Source organism: Poecilia reticulata, chromosome 19, assembly GCF_904066995.2.
Source record: "Poecilia reticulata chromosome 19, P_reticulata-male-v2, whole genome shotgun sequence".
Classification (NCBI taxonomy): Eukaryota; Metazoa; Chordata; class Actinopteri; order Cyprinodontiformes; family Poeciliidae; genus Poecilia; species Poecilia reticulata.
Window position 1 is genome coordinate 18,219,787 of NC_088848.1, and position 9,046 is coordinate 18,228,832.

A 9,046-nucleotide genomic window follows, 5' to 3' on the forward strand; every position below is an offset into this window, starting at 1 on the left:
CGGTTTAGCACCACAATACCTTAAAGATCTGTTATTACTGTACCAACCATCTAGACCCCTCAGATCTTCTGGTTCTGGTCTGCTCTGCATCCCCAGAACCAGAACCAGACGAGGAGAAGCAGCATTCAGTTTCTACGCACCACAGATTTGGAACAAACTTCCAGAAAACTGTAAAACAGCTGAAACACTGGGTGCCTTTAAATCTCAACTTAAAACCCACCTGTTTAGAGTTGCTTATGGCTAAATTAGGGTTAGAGTGCGGGTTTTGATGTCTTCCATGTTTTTATGTCTTTAATGTTTTTAATTTTTTTTTCTTCTTTCTTTTATGTATGGGTAAGAAAGTGAAAAATGAGGGTGGAAAACGATGAAAATTAAAGTGGAATGGAAATGGAATGGAACCAGTTAAAGTCCGCGGGAGGGCAGACTCCTCTAACTATAAGTTAGTTAAATTCTGTGTGGGACGGCGGCGTCCTCTGGTAAGAAGTTGAGTTTGTTTTTTTTTTTTTATTATTTTATTATTTTTATTTATTTTTTTAATTTCTCTCTTTGTCACTGTTTATTTCTGTTTTTGTTTTGATTGTGTAAAGCACTTTGGGATGCCTTGCTGCTGAAATGTGCTATACAAATAAAATTTGATTGATTGATTGATTGATTGACTTGAAATCTATTGGGGTCTCCCTTCGCAGGTTTGAATCCTGCAAACAATGTTTGTGCTTTGGTAATATTTGAGGGATAAAATTTATGCCAGTCTAGTTTTACAGAGAAGAAAGAGTAAAAAGGTCCTCCAATCATAGATTGAAGAAATCAGCAATTTTTAGGATTTTGTCCGATGAATCCATTGGTGTATAATGGTCTCCTAACAGAGAAACTACGTGGGTTGTTGTGGCCGAGTGGTTAAGGCGATGGACTAGAAATCTATTGGGGTCTCCCTGCGTAGGTTCGAATCCTGCCAACAACGTTTAGTGCTATGTTTGATTGGAAATATATGTACCAGTCTATACTTTAGGGAGTGCATTTTGTATAAAGTTCTTCCGATCAGACATTGAAAAATAGCCAAGTTCTAATGCTTTTTGCTATAAATCCAGTTATGTCTCCTGGTGTCTTAACTATGTTACTATGTGGGTTGTTGTTGTCGAGATGTGAAGGCGATGGACTTGACATCCATTGGAGTCTCACTGCGCAGGTTTGAATTCTGCCATCAAAGTTGAATGCATTGGTAACATTTGATGGATAAAAATTATGCCAGTCTACGTTTTAGAGAGTAGAGAGAGTAATAAGGTGTTCTAATCAGAGATTGAAGAAGACAGCAATTTTTAAGCTTTTGTCCTAGGAATCCATTGGTGTCTAATGGTGTCCTAACAGTGTTAGTACATGGGTTGTTGTGGCCGAGTGGTTAAGGCGATGGACTTGAAATCCATTGGGGTCTCCCTTCGCAGGTTCGAATCCTCCCAACCGCATTTGTGCTTTGGTAATATTTGAGGGATATAATTTATGCCAGTCTAGTTTTACAGAGAAGAGAGAGTAAAAAGGTCCTCCAATCATAGATTGAAGAAATCAGCAATTTTTAGGATTTTGTCCGAAGAATCCATTGGTGTATAATGGTGTCCTAACAGTGATACTACTTGGGGTGTTGTGGCCGAGTGGTTAAGGCGATGGACTAGAAATCTATTGGGGTCTCCCTGCGTAGGTTCAAATCCTGCCAACAACATTTAGCACTATGTTTGATTGGAAATATATGTACCAGTCTAAACTTCAGGGAGTGCATTTCGTATAAAGTTCTTCCGATCAGACATTGAAAAATAGCCACGTTCTAATGCTTTTTGCTCTGAATCTAATTTTGTCTCCTGGTGTCTTAACTATGTTACTATGTGGGTTGTTGTTGTCGAGATGTGAAGGCGATGGACTTGACATCCATTGGAGTCTCACTGCGCAGGTTTGAATTCTGCCATCAAAGTTGAATGCATTGGTAACATTTGATGGATAAAAATTATGCCAGTCTACGTTTTAGAGAGTAGAGAGAGTAATAAGGTGTTCTAATCAGAGATTGAAGAAGACAGCAATTTTTAAGCTTTTGTCCTAGGAATCCATTGGTGTCTAATGGTGTCCTAACAGTGTTAGTACATGGGTTGTTGTGGCCGAGTGGTTAAGGCGATGGACTTGAAATCCATTGGGGTCTCCCTTCGCAGGTTCGAATCCTCCCAACAACGTTCGGTGCTTTGGTAATATTTGAAGGATAAAATTTATGCCAGTCTACGTTTTAGAGAGAGAGTAAAAAGGTCCTCCAATCAGATATTGAAGATTAGTGCAATTTTTAGGATTTTGTCCGATGAATCCATTGATGTCTAATGGTGTCCTAACAGAGATAGTACGTGGGTTGTTGTGGCCGAGTGGTTAAGGCGATAGACTAGAAAACCATTGGGATCTCCCCACGCAGGTTCGAATCCTGCCAACAACGTTTAGTGCTGTTTGATTGGCAATATATATACCTGTCAATACTTTAGCCAGCACATTGGGTAAAAAGTTCCTCCAATCAGAGTTTGAATAAGATGCTATTTTTATGCTTTTTGGTATAAATCCAGTTTTGTCTCCTGGTTTCTTAACGTTGTTACTATGTGGGTTGTTGTGGCCGTGTGGTGAAGGCGATGGACTTGAAATCCATTCGGGTCTCCCTGCGCAGGTTCGAATCCTGCCAAAAACGTTGAGTGCTTTGGTAATATTTGAGGGACAAATTTTATGCCAGTCTACGTTTCAGAGAGCACAGAGAGTAAAAAGGTCCTCAAATCAGAAATTGAAGAAGACAGCAATTTTTAGGCTTTTGTCCTATGAATCCATTGGTGGCTTCTGGTGTCCTAACATAGCTAGTACATGGGTTATTGTGGCCAAGTGGTTATGGCGATGGACTAGAAATCCCTTGGGGTTTCCCAGTGCAGGTTTGATTCCTGCCAACTATGTTGAGTGTTTTAGTAATATTTGATGGATAAAATTTATGCCAGTCTAGTTTTAGAGAGCACAGAGAGTAAAAAGGTCCTCCAATCAGATATTGAAGATTAGTGCAATTTTTAGGCTTTAGGCTTGCACTTTTTCTTTTACAAACTGAGTAGTCTTGATTAAATGTTAGTGATTCTCTCAATAAACTGATTTTGGAAATTATTTTGAGGCTTAGAACAATAAAACTGCGGATTTGATAAGATTATACAATGCTAGTGCCAGTGGTTTTTACGACAAATTATTAAATATGAAGAGATTCACAATAGTATTTAAATTCTGGGGAGGGAAGGGCACTGAGTTTAGGGGAGCAAAAAAATTATGATCTCTAGAGGGGGCATGACAGAAAATAATTGAGAAACACTGGGTTAGCCCAGTGTTTCTCAACTGGGCTAACCCAGCAAAAGGGTAACAATATAGATTTTTTCACAAATTTTGGAAAATGTTGTAAGCTTATAATAGCTTATACTAAGATATAGCTATTAGAAGACTTTGTTTTTTTTAATTGATCATCGTTTTACATCATCGTATTTTCCGCACTATAAGGCGCACCGGATTATAAGGCGCACCTTCAATCAATGGCTCATTTTAAAACTTTTTTCCTATGTAAGCCGCACTGCATTATAAGGCACATAGAATAGATGCTACAGTAGAGTACCTTATGCATCCACTAGATGGAGCTGCACTAAAGTGAACGTCAACAAAACAGTCCGACTCCGGTCGGCGAGGAGAGCCTTCTACGACTGGGCCGGGGCGTGGCCGGACGATGGTCACCCTTCTCCGTTCGCGCACAGCATTTTTGTGGAGAACATGGTGCTAAATGATCTGCAGACGACCTGATTCTAGACCAGGGTGGGCAATCCTGGTCCTCGAGGGCCGGTGTCCTGCAACTCTTAGATGTCTCCCTGGTCCAACACACTTGAATCCAACAGCTGGATCACCTCCTAAGTGCAGTCAGGTTCTCCAGAGTCCTGCCAACAACCTCATTATTTTACTCAGGTGTGTTGAAGTAGAGACACATCTAAAAGTTGCAGTAGACCGGCCCTCGAGGCCTGGAGTTGCCCATCCCTGTTCTAGACGGTCGGTAGGTAGATAGTTCAGTCAAATTTTATTAACAAACCAGCGTTCTGACAACTATTCCAGCATGCACCACGCACTTCTTCTACGGGTGAAAATCAAGTCGGCTGCTGCTTACCGTAGTTGCTAGGCCTGTTGTGGCTCAATATTGGTCCATATATAAGGTGCACCGGATTATAAGGCGCACTGTCGGCTTTTGAGAAAATTTTAGATTTTTAGGTGTGCCTTATAGTGCGGAAAATACGGTATATAGTCATATTATTTCCAATCAGGGACAAACTTGTTGGTTGAATAAAAATATTTTTAAACCAAAATCTGGCTGGGGAGTTAATTTTGGGTACAGCTGTTGTTAGGATCTTTCAGTTGCAGCAGTCACACTCTGAATAGTGTGTATGTACCAGAATGAAAGATGTTGAAATCACTGCCTAGTACTGTAGCATATTACTTTTTTAATGTCACAATGAAATGGTATTGCTCTTTTGGTTTTCCACATTGTCAGATGTGGAAAGGGAAAAGGGAAACTGCTGACATTTCCCTTTTGAATTTGAAAGGGAAATGTCACCAATTTCCCTTTCAAATTCAAGAATCCAGAATGCCGAAGTGAGTGACGCATATGCATAGTGCAGTATGGGAATAAGTAAGTTAATCTTGGGTCTTTGATGGAATTCTGTCTCAGTTGTTTCAATTCTGTAGCAGTACATATATCCAGTGTATATTTCCTGCACTGCTTTTGCAATTTTTGGTTTTCCTGCTAATTTCCATTTAAGAATCTTTCATAGGCATGTTCCCTAATTAAACTTGTTTGTAGAACTTACTGGATGCAATTAACGTACAGGATTTTTGCAGAATTGTGATCTGAATAAGAACAGAACGTGCCCTTGAATGCAGAAAAAAAATGCCTCAAGAATGTACAGCTTTGCAAAGAAATTGATTTAAACTTTACTGAGCCAGTCAAAGGTGAAATGAGTCAGCGCCAAGCACTAATGCCAGGTCAAGCAGGTTTTTGCTTATTACGAACAGCAACAATAAGCTTGTTTTTCTTATTATCTGCTCTCCTACCCGCTGACACGTTCGCTTTTCAGACTAACCGCTAACACGCAGTTCGACTCTGCGACCGGTGTAATGAAAACGCAAGCTAAATTAAGCACTAGATGAAAGAATAACATGTAAAAGCACTAAACCCTTTCTTTGCAGCTTTGAGATAAAAACAATCTCCATAATAAGGCGCGCTAAACAAACAGATCACCAATTATGCGTGACAGAATCTTGAGTGGGACAGCAAGGTAGAAATGGAACCACCAATAGAAATACAGCATGAGCTGAATAAATGGGAGGGCAAAGCAAAGATACAAGGTTAATTGACCTACTGTTTACACATGAGTGAGCACCAGTTTAAAAAGCTGCATCCTGGGACCATAAAGCTTGGGAAATGGTTCATGAACCCAGAGAATATTCTTCCTCCACAGCGTCTGGGTATACAGATGCTAACAATTTGTTGCAGCTCTGACGGTTCCTTGGAACGCTTCATTTCACGTGAGAATTGATTGAGTTCAAAGCAATTATCTAATACATGTTCACAAACGTAACTGTAGTTAAACCAATCAGATTGTGAAAACAATTGATTTCTTCATTTTAACTAGATATTCTGAAATAGCATGGACAAACTCAGCACTTGAAGTGCTGAGTTTGAAGTCTGAAGACTACTGAAGCATCCTGGTAAAACGGTTACTGCCGTTGGCAGGACAGTTTTCTCCTCTTTGGGAGAGTTGAGTCAGTGACAAATTTCCATCAAGATGGGTTTACAATGTATTTTTTTTCTTTCAGGCTATAATAATTTTTAACAATTATCAGATTGTTATTATTGTAGGACCAAAAAAGAATCTCAAACATTGGACAGTTAAAAGGCAATAGCCTTAGGAGGATGTCGGCTGAAAAGAGAGCACAATACACTGATACAGACTGAAAGAAGAAGAAACACCACCCCCTAGATTAAAACTTCCAAATGTACCCAGGAAGAAAGACTTTAATTTTTGAAGATAAGCCCTGGTGTCTGGTGAAACTAAATTTGATCATTTGTTTAAGGGAAAAGGTGAAACATCTTTCCACTCAGACGTTTGGTAGTGGCATATTCATGCTTTCAAATATTTTGCTGCATCACAAAGAAAGAACATTATGTGGAAATACTGCAGTATCATCTCAAGACATCAGAGGGGAAGTTAAAGCTTACGCACAAATGGGTTTTCCAAATGTTCAGGGACCTTAAACATGTACTGACAGAAACACACATAGTGAAAGCATGGGGAAGAGTAGAAGAAAGGCAGTTCAAGCTTTGCTGAACAATATCAGATAATCTACTATACTTGGCTGAATGTAACTGGATTTAAATATTTTTCTAACTGCAGTGGATGAATTTAAATGAGCTTTGATAGGAACTGGACCCGTGTTCTCTAAAGTGCCTTGATTTAACCAAACTAAATTTAACTGAAATTCTTGTACTTTAGCTGCCCACATTTATCTGTTGAACCTTAAATTTGTCATGATTGCTCTGACCTTAACTTATGTTTTTCAGTTGTTGTTTTTTTAATTCTTTCAGCTTTTTTTTTTTTCGTTTTTTTTTTTTTTTGGTTTTTCTTAGTCACTGCCAATTTTTGATTAAGCTGTGGGATTGTTGCTGGGCAATCTTAGTCATGCCTCTGCCTGTGACTCACCTTCACATGTTGTCTCATTCCTGAGATTTAAATAATCTAATAATCAACAAACTGAATTCATGATTAAGACATTTGTAGGAACAGGTCAGATCATATAAATAATTCTAAGTTTTGTGATAAATAATGATCGAGTAGAAAACCACAGATTTTTAAATCCATGGCTTTCTATGAATCATTAAGACAGTTGTGTGTACAAGAGATGCAAACATACGTAGTCAAATAAGCCAACCTGTTGTCATGACGCCCATACATCGTCATGCTCCACAGCATGTGTGAAAGACATCAACCATGAAAACAATATCCTTACATGCATTATGAATGGGGATGCTTTTCTTCCGTGAGAATCAATCAATCAATCAGGTTTAAATGTACAGCATGCACACAAAAAACTTACAGTCACCAACTGACTGTTGGTTGCAGTTGGCGAGGAAATGTTTAAAGATAAATGTTTCCATGACAACCTCTAACTCCGCTTCCCAGACCGCAAACTGAAACAAGAGATGAATGGACACAGACAAGACCTGTAGAACAGTTAATGTTTCTTAATCAGTCTATTAAATTAAGTCTGTAGTGTTGCTAGTTTAATTGGATCTGAGTCAGAAAATGGCGCAGTCACGACTTCCGGCAGAACAATCACACCAAACAGTGTATAAGGCTGAAGAAACATTTTTCCACATATAATAAACTAGATTTTGCTGTTGTTACACAATAAAATAAGTTCAAAATTAGTCAAGGTATTGACTTATTTAATACCTTGGCCAAGGTATTAGTCAATTCAATTTGGTATTTGGTAGTTAATCCAAACTCTAAAGAAGTTGTTTTGTCTGTCCTCTTGAGGAGTCATTCTGTTGGAAACTAAATCAACAAAACCCTGATTTTATTGAAATTGTTTTTTGTTGCTCTGAACAGCTGCATCATGACATCACACCTAGACTACATCAAAATATGCCAATCTTTTCATTTTATTAACCAAAATATAAACTCTTATTCGACAGACAACAAAAGAAATTCTTTAGATTTAACTGAGTTTCTTACATACCACTCTTCACAAGATGGTGCCTGGTAAGAACAAAGGTGCGTTTCTTGGAGATCTGTACTCATTCGGAAGCATTTATCAAAGGCTCCGTCCGACGTTGGGATGACTCAGAAACACCCACAAACCCTAGAGACACACAACAAACCCAGACCAACAAAAGGGAGGTTCTGAAAAGCGGTTGTGCTGCTTCCACCCCATTCTAAGCTGTTAGCGGCTTCCCTAGGAGTCTCCTGAACGCTTCTATTTATCACTGTCTTGCTTTCGCAGCAAAGTCATTTCTCAGCTTGGACAGGAGGATATGTGAGGACTTTTTTTTTTTTGAGATGTTGGGAAAGCATCAGGCTTCTGTCTAACATTACCTTGTTGTCGCGTTCTCTTCCTTGAGAACCCGACAATGCAAGTGGAGGTGTGCTCCTTTGTTTTCTCCACTGGCTGTACGGCCTCACTCGTAGGCGAGGCAAAGCACATTTTCAGCTGCAACTATTTGAACTAAATGACTGGGGTTCATTAGTTGCTATTAGTTTAGTTGTGAATTTATTCATATTTTGGATAGAAGCCTTATTTTAAAACTACAGGAAAGGCTTCTTGGAATGCTAAATGTTCAGTTCTTTTCAGAGTGCTTACTGTAGCAATGTTTCTTCACCGAAGTTTAAAAAGCCAGTGTGTGACATTGCAAATTTATAATCAGAAAAATATTGAAAAAAATAAATTACTGAGCATTTAAGTAGCTCAATAATAACTGAAATGTCCTTCAACAAGTCACAGTAGCACATGTATATTTTAAACACTGTTTTGCATTTTGTCATGCATGCTGATGTGTTGGAAATCAGCTGTTGTGTGCCAAAACATGAGTAAACAAAGGAGATTATCTTGAATATTAAGTCCTAAGACATGTTTGAAGCACGTCGAACCCTTTTCATGCACCCCACAAATGTCAAACTAAAGATCTAGATACCATATATATATTTAATGCTACAATATCAAATGCATACATGTAATTCTCGAGAGCTACTTTTTCTACAGTGTCCTGGCTTTTGATGTCGTTTAAATAAAGACTGCAAGTTTGTTATTTGGGTCCAAATTGATGCAAAAATGCAGCAGTTTTTCTTCACCTTCTTTTCCCTTGTAGCAGAGTTTGTGGGGTATGCGCTGTGAAAACCAGCCCTGTATCGAGCTCTGCGCTGTGCTGCCCGACCAGCTCACTTATAACAGGCAGTGCAGGCCATTAGACGTCCATTTC

General features: G+C 38.9%; 6 non-coding genes across 6 annotated transcripts; all 6 read left to right on the top strand.

The window, feature by feature from the left end:
• The first annotated feature begins 876 nt into the window (after positions 1-876).
• trnas-aga (transfer RNA serine (anticodon AGA)) lies at positions 877-958 on the top strand. The gene has a single exon. It is a non-coding gene; the product is annotated as a tRNA-Ser (tRNA).
• A 416-nt stretch (positions 959-1,374) lies between these two features.
• trnas-uga (transfer RNA serine (anticodon UGA)) lies at positions 1,375-1,455 on the top strand. Its single transcript has one exon. It is a non-coding gene; the product is annotated as a tRNA-Ser (tRNA).
• Positions 1,456-1,626: 171 nt separating this feature from the next.
• On the top strand, positions 1,627-1,708 carry trnas-aga (transfer RNA serine (anticodon AGA)). Its single transcript has one exon. It is a non-coding gene; the product is annotated as a tRNA-Ser (tRNA).
• Positions 1,709-2,125: 417 nt separating this feature from the next.
• trnas-uga (transfer RNA serine (anticodon UGA)) lies at positions 2,126-2,207 on the top strand. Its single transcript has one exon. It is a non-coding gene; the product is annotated as a tRNA-Ser (tRNA).
• Positions 2,208-2,373: 166 nt separating this feature from the next.
• trnas-aga (transfer RNA serine (anticodon AGA)) lies at positions 2,374-2,455 on the top strand. Its single transcript has one exon. It is a non-coding gene; the product is annotated as a tRNA-Ser (tRNA).
• A 161-nt stretch (positions 2,456-2,616) lies between these two features.
• trnas-uga (transfer RNA serine (anticodon UGA)) lies at positions 2,617-2,698 on the top strand. The gene has a single exon. It is a non-coding gene; the product is annotated as a tRNA-Ser (tRNA).
• The last annotated feature ends 6,348 nt before the right edge of the window (positions 2,699-9,046 follow it).